The sequence below is a fragment of the Colletes gigas genome, unplaced genomic scaffold (genome assembly GCF_013123115.1).
Source record: "Colletes gigas isolate AHSC1104 unplaced genomic scaffold, ASM1312311v1 Colletes_gigas_Sc00052, whole genome shotgun sequence".
Taxonomy (NCBI): domain Eukaryota; kingdom Metazoa; phylum Arthropoda; class Insecta; order Hymenoptera; family Colletidae; genus Colletes; species Colletes gigas.
In genome coordinates, this window is record NW_025106681.1 from 434,705 (window position 1) to 459,376 (window position 24,672).

The following is a 24,672-nucleotide window of genomic DNA, read 5'->3' on the forward strand; positions in this document are numbered from 1 at the left end:
TTGTTGTGTTTTTATTGAAAAATATCTATATATGTAAATGTGTCTTTTACATATACTTTATACATTAAACAATACCTGTTCTACATAGTTATGGTTTAAGCAGATGAACTATAAATATTATCAGTTTTTCAATATACCGTTTGTTTCTCAATTGTATCATTTTGTGCTTTAATATCTTATTAATAGCAAATTTAAAAATTCATTATTTCATATTGAAAATATTTTTTATTAATGAATGGTTACTTGAAACATTAATTTGATGTTAGATTCGTAATCAATGACCGCAAAAACCCTAATGTACTAATTTTCGTACAAATTAAAGATCGATTTCATATTTTGTCCGCGTTTTGGCCATTTTTGCATACTGTGGGACGTCTTTTCTAAAGGTTGCCAAACTTTTGAGTCGAAAGGTTTATCAGTTTTTCAGAGATCACTTTTCGGAACTTGATAAATGTGGTTTCGAGACAAACGACTTTAAAGTTTCCAATCGCCACTTTTTGCTGCAACAGTCTTCTTCGAACTCCCGTAATTTTGTCAATTCTTCGTACGTCGACTTAACATTTTACTAAGACGTTAAAATTCTAAAGTCTAAGAAAATGCGGAAAATGTATATTAACCTTTCGCATTTTATTATTATACACATATTTACATTAGTATTTCATTCTAGGAACCCTTGTTACAATGTTTTTTTTCAGTTTCTGCTTAAATGTATGTGTATATATAAAATAAAATAAATAAATAAATGATAAAAGATTTTTTCTCTTTTGTCCTGGCTAATTGGTTTTGTTCCCGAGGTCATTCGTTTATAAAAAAAAAATCATCGAATTAAAATAAAAAATTGTAATACAAGATTGTGTTTTCGAGGGTAATATTGGAACTATATTTCGTACATTCATAAAGGCTGGTAATAAAAAATATACCGAAGCATCATATTTTATTTAGTACAGTTCCTGCGTGTCCTATGTGTTCCTTCCAATTTAGAAGTTAGTTTTATTTATTTTTCAAATATTTTGAAATACCAAAATTTATGTACACATATTACATAGATTCTCGCTGTTCAAGAGGGGGTAAGATGCAGATTAAGTTTCTGTAGTTTTCTAATTTTTTCTTCTGAACCGTCAAGCTAACATTTTCCCATAAAAATGTTTTCATTTTGATCGCGTATGAAAAGAAATTCCGAGTTGATTGGTAGCCTTTTCAAATATAAATGTGAGCGCACGGGGTTAATAATTAAAAAAAAAAGAAATATAGATAAATACTTTTTAAATATTTTCATCTTATTCTTTTTTAAACGAGGCTTTACTGCCTGTAGAAATCAATGAAGCTGGACGAACGCGAACTCGTTTCGATACTAAATATAGTACATTAGTGTTATAGAATATTCGTAGAAATCCCTGCAGCGATCCAATAGTTAAGAAATAATGAGATTGAACTGCGTTTCCCGATATCTTCGAGGCAAACAATTTCTCAACGCATTCCACATCCATCCGAACGTCAATCTGCGTCAGGAAGTTCATACCAGCGTTCTTTGTGCTTTTTCTCTAATTCCACCCTTCCTGTGCTCTCATTTTCTGCACCCTCCGAATGCCAAGACTCCGGCGTTGATCCTCTTCCCGTCTCGCGTTCCCTCTGTGTCCAAGTCCCCGAGGATGAAGGGATCAGAGGAGAAAGAGATATGGATTGACACTCGAATTCCTCCGGTAAAGGATCCGCCATTCGTCTGGTCATTTTTCTTATCCGCGTTCGAGTTGCGGTCTAACAAACTAGGTTCATCATATTCGACACCTATCGTGCCATTCGCGGTCGTTTGATTCCCTCGTTCGGATCGCGACGGGTATAATAAAGTTTTCAAATATGATTTTTTAAATTCAAACCCTACAATGTCATACAATCTACTTTAGCCCCTTAGCTTACAATTACGTCTCAGAGACGTGATAAGTCTATCGGGTCAAACCATGGTGTCGCTTTTGGCACGCACAGTCGGAAATTATATCGTAAGGCAAGGAGTTAAAGTAGACTAGATTAGTCTAAAGTAACTACATAGATTGTCTTTTGTAGTTTTCGTTCTATTTGGATTCAAAGTTCTATTGGAGAAACCTGTAGTAGCTTTGGAAAAAGAAAAAATGTCGGGTTCTTCTTCGAATTGACAACTTCCTTGGATGTTTGATACGGTGACACGAGCAACGCCGCGCTAAATCATCTATCGCCCCTAAATTCACCCCTGTAGCACCAACGGGAACCTTAAGTCTCGAGCCGTCTATCCTACGTCATTCAGAGGCTGTTCTATCAGGTTACGAACCACCCCTACGTGGCTTTTCGCCCTTAAAACACCGTGTTTACGTCTAATTATTTTACGAGAGCAATTTATTAAAAGGACACTGACTCTGTCAACGATCTGACCTCGTTTGTGTGCTTCGCTCTATTTAAAGCAACGTTGCATCGGTTCGACAGAGCATTGGCGCACTTTCGAGAATGAAAATAACTTTTTGGAATTTTATTTATTTCAAAAGTTTGAAATGGAAATCATATAGTTATCGTTTTCGAATCCTTATGGAACCGGAAAAGTTGTAATTGAATATACAGGGTGTCCCGTAGCATGTGGGGCCCGCTTCAGGACTAGATTTTACACATGGAAACAATAAAAAGAGTCCTATTCGATATAAGTTCTTGTCAAGTTTTACAATCACGAGGCCACTCACTAGCCATCAAGTTTTATGTATTAAATCAACACATTTTTACACTTACGAAGTATTCATAAAACTAATCTATTCTTTGTACGAAGAAATTTAAAAAAAATTAAATAGAACAGGTTTGACAAATTATTTGAAATTAAATCGCACATCAAGAGGTTAACACACCGTGTTTGCTCACCTTAGCAACAAATGTTCGAAATAAGGCCTGGAGACGTTTTATCAACTTTCTTACCCTTTCCGATTTGTCCAGAAATTGTTCGAATTTTATGGAAGCCTTATACAATTATGTCCTGTAGTTCAATCGTTAATATCTTTCGAAATATTGGTTTGGCAACTAAGTAATTGAAATTTTTTTTTATTAATAAGCCTTAGGTCTTCCTCAGATCCACAGGTAAACAAATAGAATGTATGTATACAGAGTGATACATTCTTTATCTTATCTACTACACATATTCATGCATTGCAGCAAACTTATAATACATTTTTATATTTATTAACATCACATCCATGTATATGTCTTTTAGCTAGCTTTTACAGATCACATTTGTAACTTAATATTACAATAAACCATAATTATAATCTAATGTTACGATTATCAAGAAACTCATGGATAATCTTAAGTGCTTGTACATTAGGTCCTTCCAAAAAATTATATATATGTCATATGGAGGCTTGAAGTTTGCATTTTCCAGTTTAGAAATCATACTATCTCTAGAATGGGTTAATAGTCGCCATTTCCATATTATATGACCGATGTCTTGCGTGGGGTAGGTACATTCAATTATACCTAATCTAGCTAGAGATTCTGCTGAGTTATAGCGATTCGATCTTAGACGGCTGACTGTAACTATAAATTCTCTAGTAAGTTTCTAGGTCTATAAAAATACATACAAATATGTAATAATTAAACTAAAGCCATCCATCAGTGAAATCCGCAATTACATAGTTGCGAAACCAGTAATTATACTAACATACAACTCGTCATAGCTCGGAAACAAGGTCGAATAGGACTTTTTTTTATTGTTTTCACGTGTAGAATTTAGTCCTGAAGTGGGTCCCACATGCTACGAGACACCCTGTATAATATCTCGTCGTAACACGTACCCGTTTCGAGACTCGATATCGTAACAGTTTTCAATCCCCCGGCTGCAGGTCGCAAAGCGAAAAAGAAGCGGACAGAAATTCCTACGATTTCGCTGTCGCGAATAAACCGCGGGAACAAAGAAGTTGAACGTAGAAGCGAATGATAAAAAGGTTGACCCAACGCAAGGCATTATTGCCCCCGCGTCGAAGTTGTTAGCGCGGGAGGGGAGGCAAATAAAAGGATGGAGCAACAAAGCAGTCGATCCGGCGCGTTTCAGGAAAGAATTCCAGCCCCTTGCCCTTCGACGTGGAAGCTTCCAGCAACCCCTACGCTCCCGGCACAACCACTAACCCGCCGCCACCACCACTACCACCACCACCACCACCACCTTCTTCTTTCTGCCCTTCTTCGCTCTCTTTCTCCCCGCCGTCCCTTTTGCTCTTCCATACCAGAGGCTGGCTGACGTTCCCGCAGGAGGAACATGGCTCCCAGGCAGGAACCATCCTTCCCAGCCGCCCCCGCTCAGCCCCCAGCTCGTCCCGTTTTCTCCGACACCCCCACCCACGGCGCCTGGTTGGCCCCTCGTTGCATTTTAAATCAAAGCCCCGGAGGTAACGCAATCACCAGGCATCACGACGCTTCCACAATTTTCTACTTTAAGCTACTTTATGTATTAGTACCCCTCCCGCGGACCTCTCTCTCTCTCTCTCTCTCTCTCTCTCTCATGGTCGTCCCCCTCCGTGCTCCCCCTTTCGACGATCCGCAGTAACCCCCCAACGCCCCCTCGACCACCCTGTTCGTTCATCTGGTCTGCTCGTTTTCTACTGGCAGCCAAGGCAAGCAGCCACCGCTGCTACATTAGCCATCCCCCCGTCAGCCACGGTTCGACTCAGTCTTTTACACTCCGACGGATCCTCTCGCACCCCCTCGTGTGACGGCCCCGCAACCCGCTCCTCTTGCCCTCCTATGACTGCGGCGTAACGAGGTTATTTTATTAAACAACTTCTGCCTCTTCCCCGCGTCGCTGAAATTCTAGGTGGGACGACGGGGGCGGGGGCGGGGGGAGACCGCGACCGAGCAACCTCAACGACGATGCACCCGGTTACTTCCGCACGTGGCGGAATCATTTTAGGCGGCCGCGTTCGAACGCGAGGAAAACGATCCAGGCGAAACGGACCAGCCAACACGGATGCCATCGGAGTTAAGTACGAGGGTCGTTCAACAAGCCCTTAGATAATCCAAGACCTGACACTCGTAGCATCGAAAATGGTTTGTTTTTAGTAAGCATCATGACTCACTAGACAGCTGTTAAAGTCTCAGTTATATCCACCACATGGTTTCATTTTTATTGTCGATCAAAGCAAGAAACTTCCTCTTGCATCAAGACAATGCACGGGAGCATACCTGTATAATTATTAAAATTAAAATCAGAGAATTATTACAACATCCATCGTATTCACCGAATTTGGCCCCCAGTGACTTTTTTATTTCCAAACTTAAAAAAAGTTCACGTCGAACGAGGAGATCACCGCCCAAATAGATACCTACTTTGAGGACCTTCCGAAATCTTACTTTTTAGATGCCTTAAAAAAGTTGGAGAAACGCTTGAAAAAGTGTATAGAGCTAACAGGAGATTATGTTGAAAAATAAAAAAAATCTTTCTAAAATAATTTGTTTTTCTATCTTTTTCTAAGGACTTATTGAACGACCCTTGTATTTAATGACAAGGATCACGGACGAATTCTACGGCATGGTAGAACCCTGATGCGGGCACTCGATCGGAAATCTGAACGCTCGGGGCATTATCGTTGCGACGGAGATGGCTTCGTTGTCGTTATCCGTTAGGACATCTCGGCCGTATTCGTGCAACAGTGTTATTGTCGGGGAATATTTAATTTAATTAAGGTTAGTTGCCCTAGTGTCGAATACTTTTCTTTGTGCACGTGTTTCCCCCCTGCCGATTTTTCTTAAAAATTTGTTTTTGATTTTTAGTCATTTTATTTGATGCCCTATAGAAAAGTTGTTTAATATTTTTTTGTAGGTACCCATGAGCTCTACTTAAGAAAAAAGTTTCATTGAAATATATTCACTATTGTATGGGTTATGGCTATTCGAAAATTGGACCATTTTTATAGGGTTTTTCTCATTTTACGTGGTCAGGGAATAACATTTCCAATTTTTTTTTGAATTTTCACAAATTCCTCATCAAAATACGCATTGTTTGCATTTTGAAACATCAAAATCGTCCAATCCATTCAGGAGTTATGACATTTTAAAGATTTGCATGAAAGGGATTTGGCATGAAATTTCATTTATGGTCAGACATTATATTCTTGATAAAGAATTTTTTTCACGAAACTGCGTAGGATTTCTGGTGTATGTGTATTCACCAAAAATAATTGTAATTGACCCCTGCAATCGAAAATAATTTTTCCAAAATGATTTAAGACTTTTCAATGTTGCCGAAAAATTTATGCAGCTACCACCTGTCGATTTTTCTTAAAACTTCGTTTTTGATTTTTAATAAATTTGGTTGACGCCATACAGTAAAGTTATTTAATACTTTTTTTGTAGATACCTGTGAGCTCCACTTCAAAAAAATTTCAATGAGATTCACTTACTATTGTAGGAGTTATGGTCGTTTGAAAATTGGACCATTTTTATGGTGGTTTTCTCACTTTAAGGGACCAAGGAACAACTTTTCGAATATTCTTGGAATATCTACATATTCTCCACTAATATACGCGTTGTTTGTCTTTCGAAACATTAAAATCCTCCAATCCGTTCAGGAGTTATGACATTTTAAAGATTCGCATGAAATTTCACGGAAGCATTTCTCGCCTCACATCAGATTTTCGCTAATGAATTTCTTTTCTCGAAAGTGGGTAGGATTTCGGGGGCATGTGTAATGACAAAAAATGATTGCAATCGACCCTTGCAACCGAAAATAATTTTTCGAAATTCAGATCATTTCTGGTCAGATATTATATTTTCGGTAATAAATTATTGACCTCCGCAATTAAAAATAATTTTGGTCAGAATGATTTGAAATTTTTTAATTTAATTTTTTAATAACTTTTTAACGAAATGTCAGTCAATAAATTGATATTCTTGATTTTCGTCTTATTATGGCCTCTAGAATCTCCCATTAACATTTTTCCTAGGGGTGGCCGAACACCCTGTATATTCATCAGGTTATCGCAGTTTCGAACAAGTTTTCTAAGAACACACGAATAAATAAAAATTATAGGAGAAAGAAACGGATAGGAATGCAATCTGATAGAAGAAATCAGGTGTCTCGATTTTTCCGCGATTTCCCCGGGTTTGATCGACTCCAATTTCATCCCCTATCGAATCGCACTTTGCCCGGAATTCAAGATTCTCGTATATCGCTCGCAAAAACGTAGAAGCATCGCCGAATGACGGTTTCGAGTCGAATAGCAACGTCGAGCACGCACTTATCCTTGTCCATATATTCTCTTTCTATTCGATTCTTCCAACCCTTCGGGGATACTACGATTTTCGATGCCTGAGAGCGCACATAAGTCGATGCGATAGGAAAACACTGCCGGATGTCATTGATTCGAAGGGGAAACATTGCTATCGAAATTCTAGCGTTCCGGTAAACACATTACTGATACGGAAATGTAAAGATAACCACGAGTAGAATATCAACGGCGGAACGACGAAACGGGATACAAGGTGAACGCGAAAATAAGGGTAGTTACGAAGGTGGGGGGCGAGTATTTATTGTTGGAGGCAGCGAAACTGAAACTCGACTGAAGCAATTGAAGAACGTGGAAGGAAGAAATCGGGAAAGGGAGAGGGAACAAGGGAGAGAAAGAGCTAGACGCTGAGTTAGGAGAATAATCTTGTTTCGTGGTGACTAGATTACACCACGCCATGCTTTCGAACTATGTACACGGTGCACACAGAATACATGTACTAAGCGTAACTACATAGTCGGGAATCTCATACCCTGTCCACCCTATTTGATACAGCTTCTATCGAAAATATCCAGTTAACTGCCATCGATTTATATACGTATGATATTTATGGAATGATTTTCCTTTACGAAACCGAACCATCAATTTTCGAACATTCTTCTCTGCGGGATTCTAAATTGATTACGATTGAACCATTATATAGGAAGAACATATATTCTTCTAGCGTGGTATTCTTGTTTCACTAACTATTTGTTATTGTTAATGATATAATGCTTATTAGGTTAGAACATTAATTTCATGTATTAAGTGTACTTTAACTAGTCGAGGGCCAACTATCGCTATCAGATAGTGCAACTTTATTTTAAAAATCGACATTCTATCGTCCAAACGTAACGAGAGTTTCGGAGAATAAATAAAATTCGATAAGCGCCTTCTGCCCCTGCAATAAGAAGCATGGTTCAGAGATTTTAGCAATCGGGGTCGACTACGGAACGAAGACGTACAGGTAGACCATGAACGTCTCGATCCATATTGAGACGGTACGGTCAGAAACGCTAGCAAGAAAACCCTCGACGCAGTTAGAAAATGAACGACGATCTCTACAGAAGATATTGATAAAGAATTTTAACCTTTTTCCATAGAATGTTCAGACGGTTCGAAAGCTGGGTGAAAAGAATCAAGTTAGAATAAATATTCTTGCAACGTGTTTCAAAGCGAAATTTTAAAATAGTGTTACAGATAGAATTGGAGTAAAATTACAGAAATTCCCAAACTTTTAACAACTGTGCCACCCTTTTCCATTGTACTATTGACATTCCCTTTTGCAGAAATTATTTTTTTATCAAGTTGAACAAATCCAAATCAAGAGGTTATCCATAAAAATTTCGATAATCAAAAATAAGGTCTAGTGGGTACAAATAAGCTAGATTTCGAACGCGTTGGAAATGACCAAGGGTCGAGATACAAGGTTATCCAAAAGTACCTTTAGGATGTTGAATGAGAATATCTGTCAAACGCCATGTTCGTTCCTTTTCACTTTCTTTTATTTCTAACCTACAATGATAGACAATTTCAACAATGGAGTTGTATACGATCGAAGAGCGTGTTAAAGTTATTAAAATTTATTTTGAAAATCAGTGTTCAATAAAAAATACCCATCGTAAATTACATACGTGATTTTTTATACATAATCGTCCATCTGAGCAAACAATTCGAAATTTGGTTAAAATATTTGATGAAACTGGATCTGTTCGTGATAAACGAAAGTCTGACAAACCAAAAACAGCTCGTTCGAACGAAAACATTTGCGAACGAGTTTTGACACTGCCATTCTGTTAAAATATCTCCATACACGTCACAAAATTGTATTCTTGCTCGAACAGCATTCTTACCTTTTCTGTAATAAAAAAATCTTTGATTTTTCATATTTGACGGGATACCAAAAAAATACAATCGAACAAAATGTTTTACAAACACGCCATGAAGTGTCAACTGTGAAAATATATAATAAGAATATGATTTAGAATAATGTTGGCTGGTTGAAAATACAATTAACGTCTCTGTTGATAAGAAAACGAAACTACTTTACGAACAACCCAGTTTTTTCTTTAAAAAAGAACTTCCTATAGTCTATTTTGGTAGAATATTTGTGTTGAATGTTTATTTGCTAAATAAATACGACAGAGTTTCGACTCAAGTATGTAGTTTTACAAAACGAAAATGCTGTTCTTAGCTTGATGGTTTTCTGCTGACTGAGCTTGAGGGTTGGTTAAAAAAAATGAGACGCTCAGGGGGTGCAATAAACGAGTGTCCTCCTCATGTAGTACTGACCTTTGCAAGGGACTGCATCAAAGGATAAAAATTTTCATTAAAAATATATGCATGCAATGCTTATTCTCAACAATTTAACGAATATCGGTGGAACGTCTTCGCCGCCGGATCCTTCGAAAACGTTGGTTTGTCTCTTTCAAAAAGAGAAAGTTTTCTTTTATTCACAAAAACCATCGACGTACGTGTTGCGTTTCATTTTTCGAGACACAAGTCAAGAGGGTGCAGCCGTGTCTTTTCCTTGGCTTATTCAGACAACGAATAGGACCGATTCGGTGTCATTGACCTTTCTTCATTCTGGCAGTTTCTTTCGAATTGAACAGATGCGCCCTTCCAAGCGTTTCAAATAAAGACAAAGTTTAATTTAAAAAGATATTTGAACTGTATGTTTTATTTTCATTCCACCATCTATGTATGTCCAATAGTAAACGTTAAGACTGACGTAAGAAGACGCGAGCGCAAGAACCGCGAAGAAACAAAAGGTGTTTGTATTACGGTGGAAGCTCGTAGGTTAGAGAAGTGACGAATCCGTCTGGTAGCCAAACGTCACGGTTGAAACGCGTATCGCGTAGCGGCGTCCAAGAAACAGCCGGGAGGAGGTAACCGCCTCGAGGACAAGCGTGTCGCGGAAGAGAAGAGAGAAGGCGAAAGAAAAAGCGATAAAAGGAAAACGAGCGTAGAACGAAGCGGCGAGCCGAGCGTAGAGGATATAACTCGAGGTGGAGCGTCGGTAGCTGATACACACGAGAATCACTATGGACGAGGGGTAAACACGATTTACACCATGACGACTATTGCCTCTCCTCTCGTCCAAAGGGCTACGCGTAGCCAGAGCGAGGGTGAGTTACAACACAGGGAGACACTCCGCACAGAAGCAGGGATGTTTGTCGTACGCGTTATTTGGCCAATAAAACCACGTGGTGGCTCCACCATCCCCGCACGGAACGTCGTAGAGAGACGATCGCCAGCTATGGTCGAATAAAGAGAAGAGATCGTAGACCACGCCTCGCGAGCTGCTCGACGCCTGCGTGGTTCCGCCTATCGAGCACGCTTTCCACGGCTGTCTAACGCGACACCGAACGCGACACAATCCAGCTGGGACCTTCTTGGACGGTTCGAACGCGATACCTCCGGTTTTGTCGGCCTCCACGATATACCCGCGATTCACGGTTACTGTCAGACTCGAGATCAGTGATAGTTTTACTCTCAACCGGACGCGTTCCAGAGTGGAAGTTTCTCTTCGATCGTTTACTGAAAACCTGGTCAGACAGGGATCCTAACCGAGGAAGGAATTTTACCCCGAATATGTATTCACGAAGGATCGGGGAACCCCAGTGGCGGAAGTAGAACGTGTTTCCTTCGTCGAGGCTCGAGCAAGATTATGCCTTCGATTGTGTCCTCTTCGACCGCGATCGGTTGGCTCCAGGAACCGTACTCTTTCTCCTTCTTCCGTTTCTGGACTCTGAAGTTTCTGCCTCTACTGTAGACTCTAGATAGACTTTCGAGGATCGTTGAAACGGTATTACTCCGAAGGATACCCAAGACTACCCTTCAAGAGTTAGCCACGAGCCTGTGTTTAAAAATCGGCGCGCTCGAAGACGGGCGAGATCGAGCAACGCTAGTCCGATGTTTCACGAGTGTCGACGGTAAACTGCTCGTTCGTCGAATTATTCGACGACAACCGGTGCCAGTGAGGAACGAGACAGACTCTCGAGTCGTGCTTTCAGACTCGGACAGTGATCAGGCTTCACGGGATCGCGCGGTTCAGGTAGATTGTGGAGATCACGATCGTTTCGGTCGAAAAAAGCGGCTCCGTAGGTCGACGGTGGTCCGCGAGGGTGCGGAGGAAATCAGGAAAGTGTTGTTCAGCCACGAGTCCAGGATTCTCACCCCCGGAGGCGGTACCATTTCGCCCGGGGGCGCGGGGCCGCCCGCGAGCCCTTCTTCGGGACACTATCATCCACCAGCGCACAGTCCACCACTGGTCAAGGTATGATATTTGTCCCGTCCTTAGGTTACAGGAAACTGAAACGATCGCGAGTACGGTATTTTACTGGTCGGTGAAATAAAATTACTTTCTATTGTTTGTATTAAGGGAGGAAACCACGGTGAAAAGCAATTTTCAAGAATTTTTAGGCCGTAACTATGAAACTTTTTCTGATAAATGTTTAATGTTTTTCGAAAGTACGTTTCTTGAACAACTTCCTGTAATAATTTCGTATAAAAATATTAATTATTATAGACATAGTAGGAACCAGCGTGAGAGGGCTTCTAAAATTTGTTAGAAACGGGTGGACGTGTAATTTTCTACTGCGAGTTGTGAAACATGCAATTTTCTTAAACTTTAAGACGGTAGCTTCGGTACCGGATTTAAAAAAATAATTGTTTATTATAAAATGGTGGAAGTTTGAAGGAAGAATCTTCGAACACCGTGACAAAATCAATATTTCTTTTAACACCACGTCGAAACTAATTATTCGATCGAAAATTCCGTAAATGCAACTGAAGAGAATAGTATTAGGAATCACCATACAAAATTTTAAGTAAATCGGATGAAAAGTGACTGAGTTATTGAGCCGCCCAGTTTGAAAAATGTGATTTTGAGTAAAACAAGTTTTGCACCAAATTATCTGTGAAATAACGTTGGAGTTTTTAAACTTTCTAAAGGGCATCCACTTCAGGACCCTAAAACGTATCCTCTGTAGAAAGATCATCGTCATCTCCTTCATTTATATCTCCTTTTTCCTTCAACCGAACGGCATGCGTCGCTGTTTTGTGTTTTCGCTGAGCAACAGAAAGCCGAAGCGTGCCCTGTTTGCGTCGATATGCGTTTGCCTGTGGTCCAATTTTAATATCGAGGACCTTTATTATTTGTAATAATCCTGAATAGCCATCGTTAAATTGGATTACGGCTAAATAAGTTGCCAGTTGGAGCACTTTAGTCATGTATCGGTACATTTGATTCACACCACTTATCACTTTAGACTAAATACTCTTGATTCACATAGTTATCTCTTCCAAACATAAAACTCCAAAACACTTCCCATTCATATGAAACCTTTACCACAGCAGAAATAATAAGAGTTGCAAATGAATCCCTCGAAATAAAGAATATGTAGTTAGCTTCAAGCGTTACACATACTATATATGTAGTATGTTCTACATCTATTAAATCTTCTGTAATTTTGTTATTTTTGGGAATTTTACTTTAATATTTTACGAGCTCATCTCTAAAACATTGAAAAGATATCAAAAAAAAATATCAATATTTTCAATCCATCACAGTGATTTCCCCCCTAAACCTCTTGTCGTACAATAACGACTCTGACTCGTCTAACTAAGACTAAAGTGTTATATAACAAAAAATTCATAAATGCTTTGTTAAGAAGTTATGAGAAAAATATGAAATGTGATGTTTTTTTTCACTGAACAAACAAATTTACTAACATTTTGTTTGAAGAGAGCAACTGCTAGTCGAGGCACGAACAAATATTTTTAAACATTTCTTCATCAGAGTTTAGTTTCTATCGTTTATCTTCTATCTGAAGTATTCTTTCTTCGATGCTAACTTTTTGTTGCCATAAAATTTTATTGTTCAAGTTTATGTTTAGTAAATTGCAAAGAAACTCACGATATCGAATGCTTGCGATTGATTTCATTTTATTATAAATTTTTTTTCTTATTTTAATGTGCTGAATCTCAACCGAGTTTCACAGTTCATATTTTTGTCATAAGTTCTTAACAAGCATTTCTAGATTTTTTCTTATATAACATTTTAGTCTTAGTTTTACTTATAGAACTGCTGAAGTGTATACGGAAATGTGCGGAACACCCTGTATTTTCATGTAACCAGCGTGGGATGCGTAGTTGTTTGTGTTCGTTTTATTCGTTATTCGAATTTCGGGTGAACAATTGCATTGATCGAGAATAGTTTGTGCTATCTTCTAAGGGAGGAAAGTTATTTGGTTGTGGTTTGAAAGATGCAAAATTATTCTAGCATAGCTGGAAATAAATTAATTCAATAAGGGATTTCTTGAACCATAACTGGTTTGAACCGAGTTAATCTATCGATTTGAACTCGCTGTAATGGCATTTGGCTATTTTTTCAATTATGTTTGATGGGGTGCTTGAGAAAATTGGATGATATTAGGAAGAAGCAAGTGTTTCAATCATTTTGTTACAATCGTGTTGCTAGAAATTGTTAATTCTAGATAATACGAATTAATATACTAATAAATTACGAGTTTTAATTTACAAGTTTAGAATAGCTTTCTTCGAAGCTGTTACGCCGCTATTTCCTTACTCTTGTTTAATTTATACTTTTTAGTGCCACGATTTTACAACGACGGATGTAGACCGCGATGAACAAACAACCGTGTGCGTCATTTTTCGCGAAGTATTTGTAAAACAAATTTATTTAAAATTAACTTCGAGCGAGTTTCCAGTTTCCCGTCCGTCGGATTGCAGTCTGAACGTCTCGAGCGCGATAGTTTGGAAACTGCAAGATATTGTCAAACGCAATACGAGAATTAATAATATGTTCGGTTTAAACGGTGGAATCATTTTTAGACAATAGTGCATTCTAATGGTTAATATTGCATGAAATTGCTGTAGGTTATTCGTTTGATGGCTGAATAGACTCGTAATCCATTCACTTCGAAGTTGTAAATTGAAAGTTATGTTTTTTAACAATACACAGGGCCTTTAAGATAGGATGAAAATCAAGGGTCTGCAAAATAGTTCACGCTGACGTCGTTAGCAACCGTTAACGGGCTTATGAACTCTCTATTGCGTTATAACACTTAGTAATAATATCGATATCTTAATGGTATCATCGATAAGTCGGTGGAAGAGGTATAATGTACTCGTAAATTAAATAAGGCACGCAGGTGGGAGCATGATTGGTTATAGGGAGACCAGAGCCCAAGGTCGTTTGAAATGCAATGTTAGATAATGAAATTCGTTCGATAACTACGATCTGTTAAATGCAAGCGAACTAAGCTCGACTTTGCAACGAACGGAGAGAAACAATTTTGCATAAAAACGATTTAGTTTCTAACAGCATTATCCAAACATCAGATGATATCTTATTTTTAGTTTTTTTCAAGTTTGTATCAGAAAGAGAAATATAAGGATCTGAATGAAGCAGCTAATAACGTTGCAATGTTATTTATTGGAAACAATAACTCTATACGTATGTGTACATTTAATTGCTGATCAGATTGAAAATATTTTTGATAGTACAAATTCAGAATTAATTGCAACTATGCAAAATGCGAACACCAACGTAATAAATTCAGAACAAGTCTCTTACACTTAAATCACGATTTTCTTTTTCTTCAGCAAACTTCTGCAAGATTTTCTTTTCGAATATTAACGTAGACATATTCATAAATCATTCCCATGCAAAACAAGCATGTGTATCCGTGTTGCTGTTTTTTATAATGAGAATGAAAGTTAGTTAAACTGATTTTTCTTCGCCAAATTGTAATCCTTAAGCTCTGCATGTTCTTAAACAGGATCAGGAAAGTAATACTGATGCTACTATCTCATTATACGATCACCAGAAGTACCATTTTCAATCAAAAATGGAGTTCCAAAGTGTACACATTAACGGCAGACTCAATCAATTCTCATTACCTTTCAAATCATTTCAATGAATAAAAGTTGACATAAAACTACTTTTCTCGTTAATTTTTATGATTTCTTGTACCTTGAACAATTAACTAATGATATAGCAACTCATTTAAACAACATTCGTTACTTTCAAAAATGTCATTTTGCTTCATTTTATTCGCATTTCGGTCATTTTTGCACAGAAAGATTTTTTTTCTTGAAAGTACGTAGGATTTCGGGGTATGTGTATTCACCAAAAATAATTGTAATTGACCCCTGCAATCGAAAATAATTTTTCCAAAATGATTTAAGACTTTTCAATGTTGCCGAAAAATTTATGCAGCTACCACCTGTCGATTTTTCTTAAAACTTCGTTTTTGATTTTTAATAAATTTGGTTGACGCCATACAGTAAAGTTATTTAATACTTTTTTGTAGATACCTGTGAGCTCCACTTCCCCCAAAAATTTCAATGAGATTCACTTACTATTGTAGGAGTTATGGTCGTTTGAAAATTGGACCATTTTTATGGTGGTTTTCTCACTTTAAGGGACCAAGGAACAACTTTTCGAATATTCTTGGAATATCTACATATTCTCCACTAATATACGCGTTGTTTGTCTTTCGAAACATTAAAATCCTCCAATCCGTTCAGGAGTTATGACATTTTAAAGATTCGCATGAAATTTCACGGAAGCATTTCTCGCCTCACATCAGATTTTCGCTAATGAATTTCTTTTCTCGAAAGTGGGTAGGAATTCGGGGGTATGTGTAATGACAAAAAATGATTGCAATCGACCCTTGCAACCGAAAATAATTTTTCGAAATTCAGATCATTTCTGGTCAGATATTATATTTTCGGTAATAAATTATTTTCTCAAAAGTGCGTAGGATTTCGGGTGTATGTCTATTCACTAAAAATGATCACAATTGATCTCTGCGGCTAAAAATAAATTTTCCAGAACGATTTGAAAAAACATTTTTTCGCCGAAAAAAGGAACTTACTCGAATTTTTTTCTGGAAAGTGCTTAGGATTTTGAGGGTATGTCTATTCATAAAAAATGGTTGTAACTGAACCCCGCAACCGAAAATAATTTTTTCAGAATGATTTGAAATTTGTTTATTTAATTTTGCTAATAATTTTTGAATGAAGCCTTAATCAAGAAATTCTATAATCAACAATATTCATTACTTTGAAAAATGCCATTTTGCTTCGTTCTGTGCGACGGGGATAACTTTGCGCCAGTTCGAACGAGGCGAATCGTGACACTTTGAAAGAAATTACTGTAAACTCGTACTGTCCTGTCAGGAACCATTGATTCGCGTTTGTTGGTGTTTCCCTGTCCCGCGCGGCTCGAACCCAGTTTTCCTTCTGCTTCCGGGAATCAAAGACGGCGTCGGTATTCGTCGCGACGCGCGCAATGCGATACCGTCGTTGGGAAAGCGGCTGCTCTTTATGATCACGTAATAACCGACCGACCGTTCAAGGGGATTTTTATGAACAGCGAAGAGAGAGAGAGGTTGACGATGATGGGTATAAGGACGGCTGTCCGAACTCGTTTTCGTCAGGCAACGCGGTGAATCCCTCCGGGAGCCCAAGCGGCAGCTGTCTACGGCTAAAGCTCCCGTTGGAAAAGCTCGTCGAAACTTAACGCGGTATGATTTTTGTCAAATGATACTTCACCGGGCTTTGCGTCTGTCCCGGCTCACCGTCGCAAGATCGCGAAATGAACTGGTTTCGAGGGGGATCGAGTCGCGAATTGGTTTATTTGTTAACTAGCTGATCCGCGCGGCTTCGATCGAACGAGATTTACTAATTTCTTTTTTTTATTCGCCCGTCGATTTTATTATTTAGTTTCGATTTGTTTTGTTCGCGTAAAATCACCTCCTCGGTTGTACCATCGATACTGGGTTAGCGTGTATAATAATTAGTCTGCGGATATTTATGCGTTTATGGGAAATTTTAATTCTCAAAATACTACAGAATGCACTTGAATGCATGCTGTTACAAGCAATTTTCATGAAGATAGTGTATACGAGCTTTCGTTATTGTTTTCTTGCGTAGACTTCGTCTTTGAAGCGGAAACGCTGCGGAACACCCTGTATACAGACACGAGGTGATTTATTTTTCAGCCATTACATTAAAGTGCATAATAACTTCGAAAAATAAAAACTATATAGAATTGAATGGATGATAATGTGGCTCATAAATAAACTTCGGATATTTATGCTCTTATGGAAAATTTAAAAAATGTAAGAAATGCTTAAAGTAAGATACGAATTATTATATTTACGGGCCGAGACAACCCTCTACACCCCTTTCATTATATCTATTAATAAAAATATAAATTTACATAAAGATCCGCAATAATAATACATAATAGTAAGTTTGATGATACGCGATCGACCCATCAGAATCGATCTGTATTACTTTTACAGTTTGTTTAACACGGATTAAAATATTAATAGTGTTGTAGAAGGGTTGACTGTCAGTCTGAAGAAAATTAGAAATAAAAGACTGTATCGCTCCAGAGCATATTCTGGTCCCGATCCCGAAATTTTTACCCCGAAAAAAGGTGAAAAGGGAAGGTATACGAGGAGGGAACGAAGGGCCCTTGCTGCCCTGCGAGTACGCTCGCACACGCGCCCGACACGTTCGCTTTGATTAAGCTTAATTCATTCTCCCGACGAGCAGCGAAAGAGAACAGAACGTCGTTCCAGAAAAAGGCCCCAACCGCGGTCGAACTGCTGGCTCGCGCTGTCTGCCGTCCAATCCTGCCAACTTAACCTCATTAATAAATTAATTAGATATTATTGTGTTGGCAGCCAGGGCGGCAGCTGCGGGCCACCTCTCTTTCCCTCGTGTTCTACGTCTTTCTTCGTCTACTCTGGGCCCGCAGATGACGCTCGGGACGCCACTCTATATACATATCTACCATGGGGGGGTCAAGACCTGTGACGTCATTTCTTGCGACGATCACACGGATCCACTCGCGACAACCCGCACGTTTTCCCGTCTTCCGCACAACTGCGAGACGTTAATCAGTGTCTTTTCATTATGGGCTACATACATCGACTCCATACTTTGTGGATCAGTTTCATATACGGTAACGGACGTAAGTTCAAAACGACCTTTTCGATCGATCGTTCCCCGATATTATAGACATTAAATAGTAAACAGTTACTTAGTTGGTCTGACAACTTTCAAAACACAGATTTGCAAAAATGTAGACAATTTCGATACAGTACAAATTATAAGATTCTCTTTTTCAGGGTCTAAGGTGGCTAATTGTTTTGGTAAGTCCTATTCGTTTGAGTGGAGGGTGATATTATTCTTTCGTCATTTGGATAGACCCTTGTCAAACAGATCATCTTTTTTTCTATTACATAATTATAGTTTTGCTATTTCTGTTAATACTCATAAAAGTTTTGATGGGTTTTGGTATTATAAATAAGGAAATCGTATTACTTTGTAAAAAACCTAACCCAGATACTAAATAGTAAATGATTCGTAGTTGGCGTGATAACATTCGAAACACAGATTTGCAGAAATGTAGAAAATTTCGATATAATACAAATTATAAGACTCTCTTTTCCATGATCCAGGCTGGTTAATTTTTTGGGAAGTCTCATAGATTTGTTCAAGTGGTGGGTGGTATTATTCTTTCGTCATTTGGATAGCCCTTGTTAAATAGTATATATGTATAAGTAAATAAAGAAGTCGTATTACTTTATAGAAAATATCAATTGTTGCTTCTGTTGTCTCGATACCGTTAAAAATATCAGCCAATTTGTCGTATGAAATTAACGATAATTTGCCACCTGTTTGGCACCGTAACATGATTCATACAGAGTTATCCAAAATAGACTATAGAATGTTTCATTTTAAATAAAAAACAAACTGTTCTGAATTTTATTGATTTTTTTTATTCAATTATCGAGTATCATCTATGAGAATTATGTGTGAATGACGATATCTACCAGATGACCACCACGACCACGTTTACAGACATCAATTCGAACGTGCAAATTTTCGATGACGTATTGGTATATTTGCTCGCTTAATTCACCAATTTCATTTCTAATTTAGATTATGAATCGTTGCTGGTTTGTTGGCCTAAACTTTGCTTTTCAAATAACCCCAAAGAAAAAGGTCCAGTGGGGTGAAATCACACGAACGAGATGGCCAATTCGCATCACCGTTTCTTGAAATTAATGGACCATTGAATTTCGATCGCAATAAAGTGATGTTTTCGCGCGTTGTGTGTAGCGTAGCTTTGTCTTGTTGAAAATAAACATTGCTTTCGTCGATTCCATTTAATTTCAGCCATAATCAGTAATCGTTTCATTACAACGTGCACCATTGGCTGTAATTGCATCTTCATTCTCGTTTTCGAAAAAGAATGCACCGATTACACCTTTCGCGAGAATTTTACTTACTGACGTGTCCATCCAATGTAAAATGAGGTTCATCACTGGAAATGATGTTGCGTAAAAACAATGCATCGATCGAAGGATGTTCTATCAACCAGTCAGCGGAATTTCTGCGTTGCAAATGGTCGCATTCTTCCAATTCTTGTGTTAATTGAATTTTGTAAGCATGCAAATTGTAAATCTTTATACAAAATTCGCCACAAACTGCCACAAGAAATACTGAATTCTTGAGAACGTGGAATTGACGTTGATGGTTCAATATCAACACTTTCACGAACAGCAGCAACGTTTTCGTTCGAACGAGCTGTTTTCGGTCTGCCAGACTTTGGTTTATCACGAACAGATCCAGTTTCATCAAATATTTTAACTGCATTTCAAATTGTTTGCTCAGATAGAGGATTATGTATGCCGAAAAAATCACGTATGTAATTTACGATGGGTATTTTTTATTGAACACTGATTTTCAAAATAAATTCTAATAACTTTAACACGCTGTTCAATCGTATACGACTCCATTCTTGAAGTTGTCAATCATTGTACGTGAGAAATAAAAGAAAGCGACAAGAAACAAACGTGGCGTTGGACAGGCATTCTTATTGAGCATCCTAAAGGTACTTTTGGATAAACCTGTAGGATATCGGGCCCATCAGCTAGGTTGGAGGATTCTGTTCGAAGAGGAGGCAAGGTCTTCCGGGCCGAGAATCCTAATAGCGAAGGAGCCCGCGGCGGTGCTCATTACGGGATAGCATGGCGACTGGTAATGACAAAAAGCACATGCAGCATTATCATTGCGGAGTGTATGGCATTAAGCTGTAGGGGGCCAGGATTAGGATGTCGGCCATTACCGCGCGTCACTGACCGTTTATTCTACGCCGTGCACGGTGTGGTGACTTCCTCTAGACGCGTATGTATGACTACATAACCAGAGGATGAGGACATTCACGAGGTCGTGAAATCTCGACGAGCGAGATTCACCTTTCGACATTGCCCAAGATTTTCCTCCGCGCGGCGTTTCGCTGCGCCATTTTCCGCTGCTTTCGAAATAATCGAGGCAAACAGTCGAACGCGACGATACAGTCAACGATACAGTCGATCGCGAGATAAATTTATTATCGGATGAAACAAACGAGTATCATGAATTTTTCAAATCACTCGCTTAGACGTGTCTTGTGCTTATTGTTTGGGGGGTTGAGAATCTTTTTAATGTTGGTTCCAGTTATTGGAACTATTATGAGAACCGTGAATAATGTTATGACTGTTATGGATATAACGAGATTTTTAAATTCAACATTTTGTAAATATTCAAATATTACCTTTGTGTATTTTTATCATTAAGCAAACGTACGAATATCGATTTTATCAGAGAGAACATGTTTGTATGTTTCTTTGTTCACAGAAACTTTCGTTACAAACTATTTCCGAGTTATGAATTAATGGGGAATTGAAATCTTCACTTTTGTGCAAAATTAACTCGCGTCTTCGATCCGAAATGGAACGAAAGAAATCAATCGAACTGTAATTATTATTTGGTTAATGAGAAAGTATCGCGAGCGTTTTTTTCTGGAGGCAAAGTCGATTGAAATGTAACACCGTTACATAGCAATGTGCCGATAAATTACATAACTTTTTACCTGAATCGTTAATAGAAACGCGAGGTAATTAACGGCGTCGATCGATAGCCTCTTTATATTAGGTGTATAATAAATAATAATAGGAATCATATTCGAAGCGTTTAGAATCACATGTTTTAAACATATCTTCCTCTAAAATTTAAGTATTACAAAAAAGTACGCGAAATTTAGTGTTGCAAAAAGAAGTTATTACTCACGCTATCTAAGAATACATCGTTGCAGAAAAATATTGCAATGAACTTGACATCGTGCATCAAAGACTATCTATGTATATACCGGTCGACTTTAGTGAATAATACCGTGTCAATTCTGCTCCACGATAACGCAAGACCATACGCGGCAATGCAAACCTCTAAACAATTACGTCAATTGGGTTATAAAGTCCTCCTCTGCTTAGAGCACCTAGCCTTTTTACTACGGATTGCTTCTATCGCAATTGTCATTAGACAGTGGATATCCGAACGTGAACTGTTAGTCATTTGAAAACGTTAGCGATTTCGTTTAAGAAATAAACTTATTCGAAACGTTTCTTAAATATATTTTCGAAATCAATCGCATGATGTCTACGACCGAATCAGAACGCGACTAAATCTCGCTGATTAATTCGCTCCTCGTTTATTTAATAACAAAAATACGAAGTCGATATCGCCATTGATTTCTGAGAAAAACACTTCGAAAAACATTCGAAGCACACGGCACGCTGGTAGAAATTTATCGAATCTAACGGGCCATGCATCGATTAATGCGAAATCGTTTAAGTATTAAATACAGTGTTCCAGTTTCATAAGAAACCGGTAAATGTCGTTCCTGTAATCCGATAAAAAGTTCCGATGACTCGAAATCTTCTCGAAACTCGGTCGGCGAAGCTGCTCGAGTTTATTCAATAAACTATCGGTGGATACAGCGACAGAATTAACCGTTCCACGAGCTGTCCTTTTCAATCGACGAGCGCGATTTTAATCTGATCTCGCCTCCGTTTCGGTTTCGCTAATTACAATGAGTGGCCGTGTAAAAAAAGAAAAAAAAAGTAAACATTTTTCCGGGGGAGTGTTTAATTATTTTCGGGGCGAAAAGTACACAGCTCGTCGGGATTCGAATCGAATTTAAATAAATCGACGGCGCCAATGTTGACCGTAGCGTTTGCAGAGAGTGCAACGAGCTCTCTGATTTAATTACAAATTGGTCGATTTGTTTGCGAGCGCTCACGGCCGCGCGGGTGACGGCCGTCGGATTCGAAAAATCTCGAACGTTCAAAAAATGGACAGCCAGCACGAAAATTTAATCGTTCTCGCATGGACGAGAATTGAACGACGCGCTTAGAAAGCCTGATACGTTTAATGCGCTTGAAGCAAAGCAGATAGCTTGCTCTAAATTGCGCTTAAGTAACTTAAATTTAATTTAATTTCGCATTGGTTCATCGGTGTCTCCGTTGGTAATATTTAATTCGATACGGGCGTAACATTGTATTACGGGTACTTGTGCAACGGTTGAATGGGAATGAAGGAAAATTGGATAAAATACAGCCGCGACGATGCTGATGGGACTAAGTGAAGACGATTAGAAAGCATTACTAAATTTCTACGGTGTCTTCTTTTTTTTTTTATCACTAAAACATAAAACGAAGGTGCGTGTGGCCTGCATTGGCATGGTGGAGCGCAATACCTTCACGATTTATCAATTCTGGTTGTTTTTCTTTAGTTGCATCATTTAGTTTGGTTAGTTGTTGAATGTAAACGTTTGAGTTGATGGTTTGGTTGTGTGGTAAAAGTTCAAAGTAGACGATTCCTTTGTAATACCACCAAACAGATAACATAGTCTTCGTTACACGAATATCAACTTTGGTTGTTGTTTGATCTTTTTCGATCGGCATTGTTGCAAACAACCCATTTTTCATCTCCAGCTATCAATCTTTTTAAAAATATATCAGGAATATAAAGTATATGTAAATTTATCATTACGTAATTAATAGCTTTAGATTATGAATCCCACAACTATGACCAAATAGACTAGCTCATTTATTTATAATAAATGCAATTGGAAATGCATAATACAGTAATAGCATATATTATATTGGTCTCTATTCTGTAAAATATCGTATTAATGAATATTGATAGAAATTAATAAGGACCAAATTAAACAACATACATAGATAACATAGGAGCCTAATTTACCATTAAATTTGTTTGTATCATAAGCGGCCCTTTTTTTCTCGAATGAACATATTTTTGAAATATTTACCAAGACTTGGTGGACTCTTAGTTATCGATCAACCCCTGTATATGGAATTTTATATAATTAAATAGAGTCGAAAAAGAAGGAAAACAGGGACGCTGAAAGGTAACCAGGAATGTCAGCAGATTATCAGGGGGTTAAATCAACGACAACGGGGAAAAATCGCGGCAGGCACTCGCGTTAAGAGCAAATGAAAATCGCGGCGCTTTGATCCCTGCGGAACGGGAGGGGTGGTAGTGTGGAGGGGTCGCGGGAGATGGAAGGGGTTGATTTTTTTTTTCGCGCTCGGGTTAATACGATTTGCAAATCCACAGCTTCGGCCACCGCCGGCTACGGGTTGCTGAATAAATGATACGCCCCGATTCGGGGATCGCTGCATTATCCGTCGTCGAATTCGTCCCTGACGCCGCCAATTATTCATGCCCGCGTGGCGCCACTGCAATTAAGAGCCAATTTCGTTCTTGGCCAGATACATCCGCGCGCGAAAGTCTTTGCAAACGCTCCTCGGATCGAACCGTTCGATGGAGAGCTTAACGGATGCTGACACAACGCGTCACGATCGCTCTGAACTGTGTTTAATTGTGCCATCGAGTAAAACGATTACACGCATCACTACGAAATTAAGAACCAAGGTATCCGTTTTAATAAAATATTTCCGAGGAATTAATGAAACTGATCTCAATTGTATAGAGGGCGTTCGGCCACCCTTGGAAAAAATTTTAATGGGAGACTCTAGAGGCCAAATTAGGACGAAAATCAAGGAAACTAATTTGTTGATTGAGGCTTCGTTAAAAAGTTATAGCAATATTTCCGGCCACACAATATATTTTTGGTAAGGAATTTTTCTCAAAAGTACGTAGGATTTCGAGGGTATGTGTATTGACCAAAAATGATTGTAATTGACCCCTGCAATCAAAAATAATTTTTTCAGAACGATTTGAAATTTTTTTTTCAGGGTAATCAGACAGTTCTGGTCAGACATTATATTTGTAGTAATTAATTTTTTTCTCGAAAGTGCGAAGGACTTCGGGGGTATGCGTATTCACCAAAAATTATTGTAATTAGCCCCTGCAACTGAAAATAATTTTTCCGTGAATGATCTGAAATTTTTTAATAACTTTTTAACGAAGCCTCAATCAACAAATTGATATTCTTGATTTTTGTCTTATTTTAGCCTCTAGAATCTCCCATTAAAATTTTTCCCACGGG

At 38.4% G+C, this 24,672-nt stretch overlaps 1 protein-coding gene across 1 annotated transcript in view; it reads left to right on the forward strand.

Moving 5' to 3' along the window:
• Positions 1-10,952: 10,952 nt before the first annotated feature.
• The window catches only part of LOC122403419 (cone-rod homeobox protein), a 78,309-nt gene continuing 64,589 nt past the window's right edge, over positions 10,953-24,672 (forward strand). The window contains exon 1 of the mRNA XM_043406932.1: positions 10,953-11,541. The gene's annotated coding sequence lies outside the window, so the exon portion shown is untranslated. The remainder of the gene's footprint in view (positions 11,542-24,672) is intronic.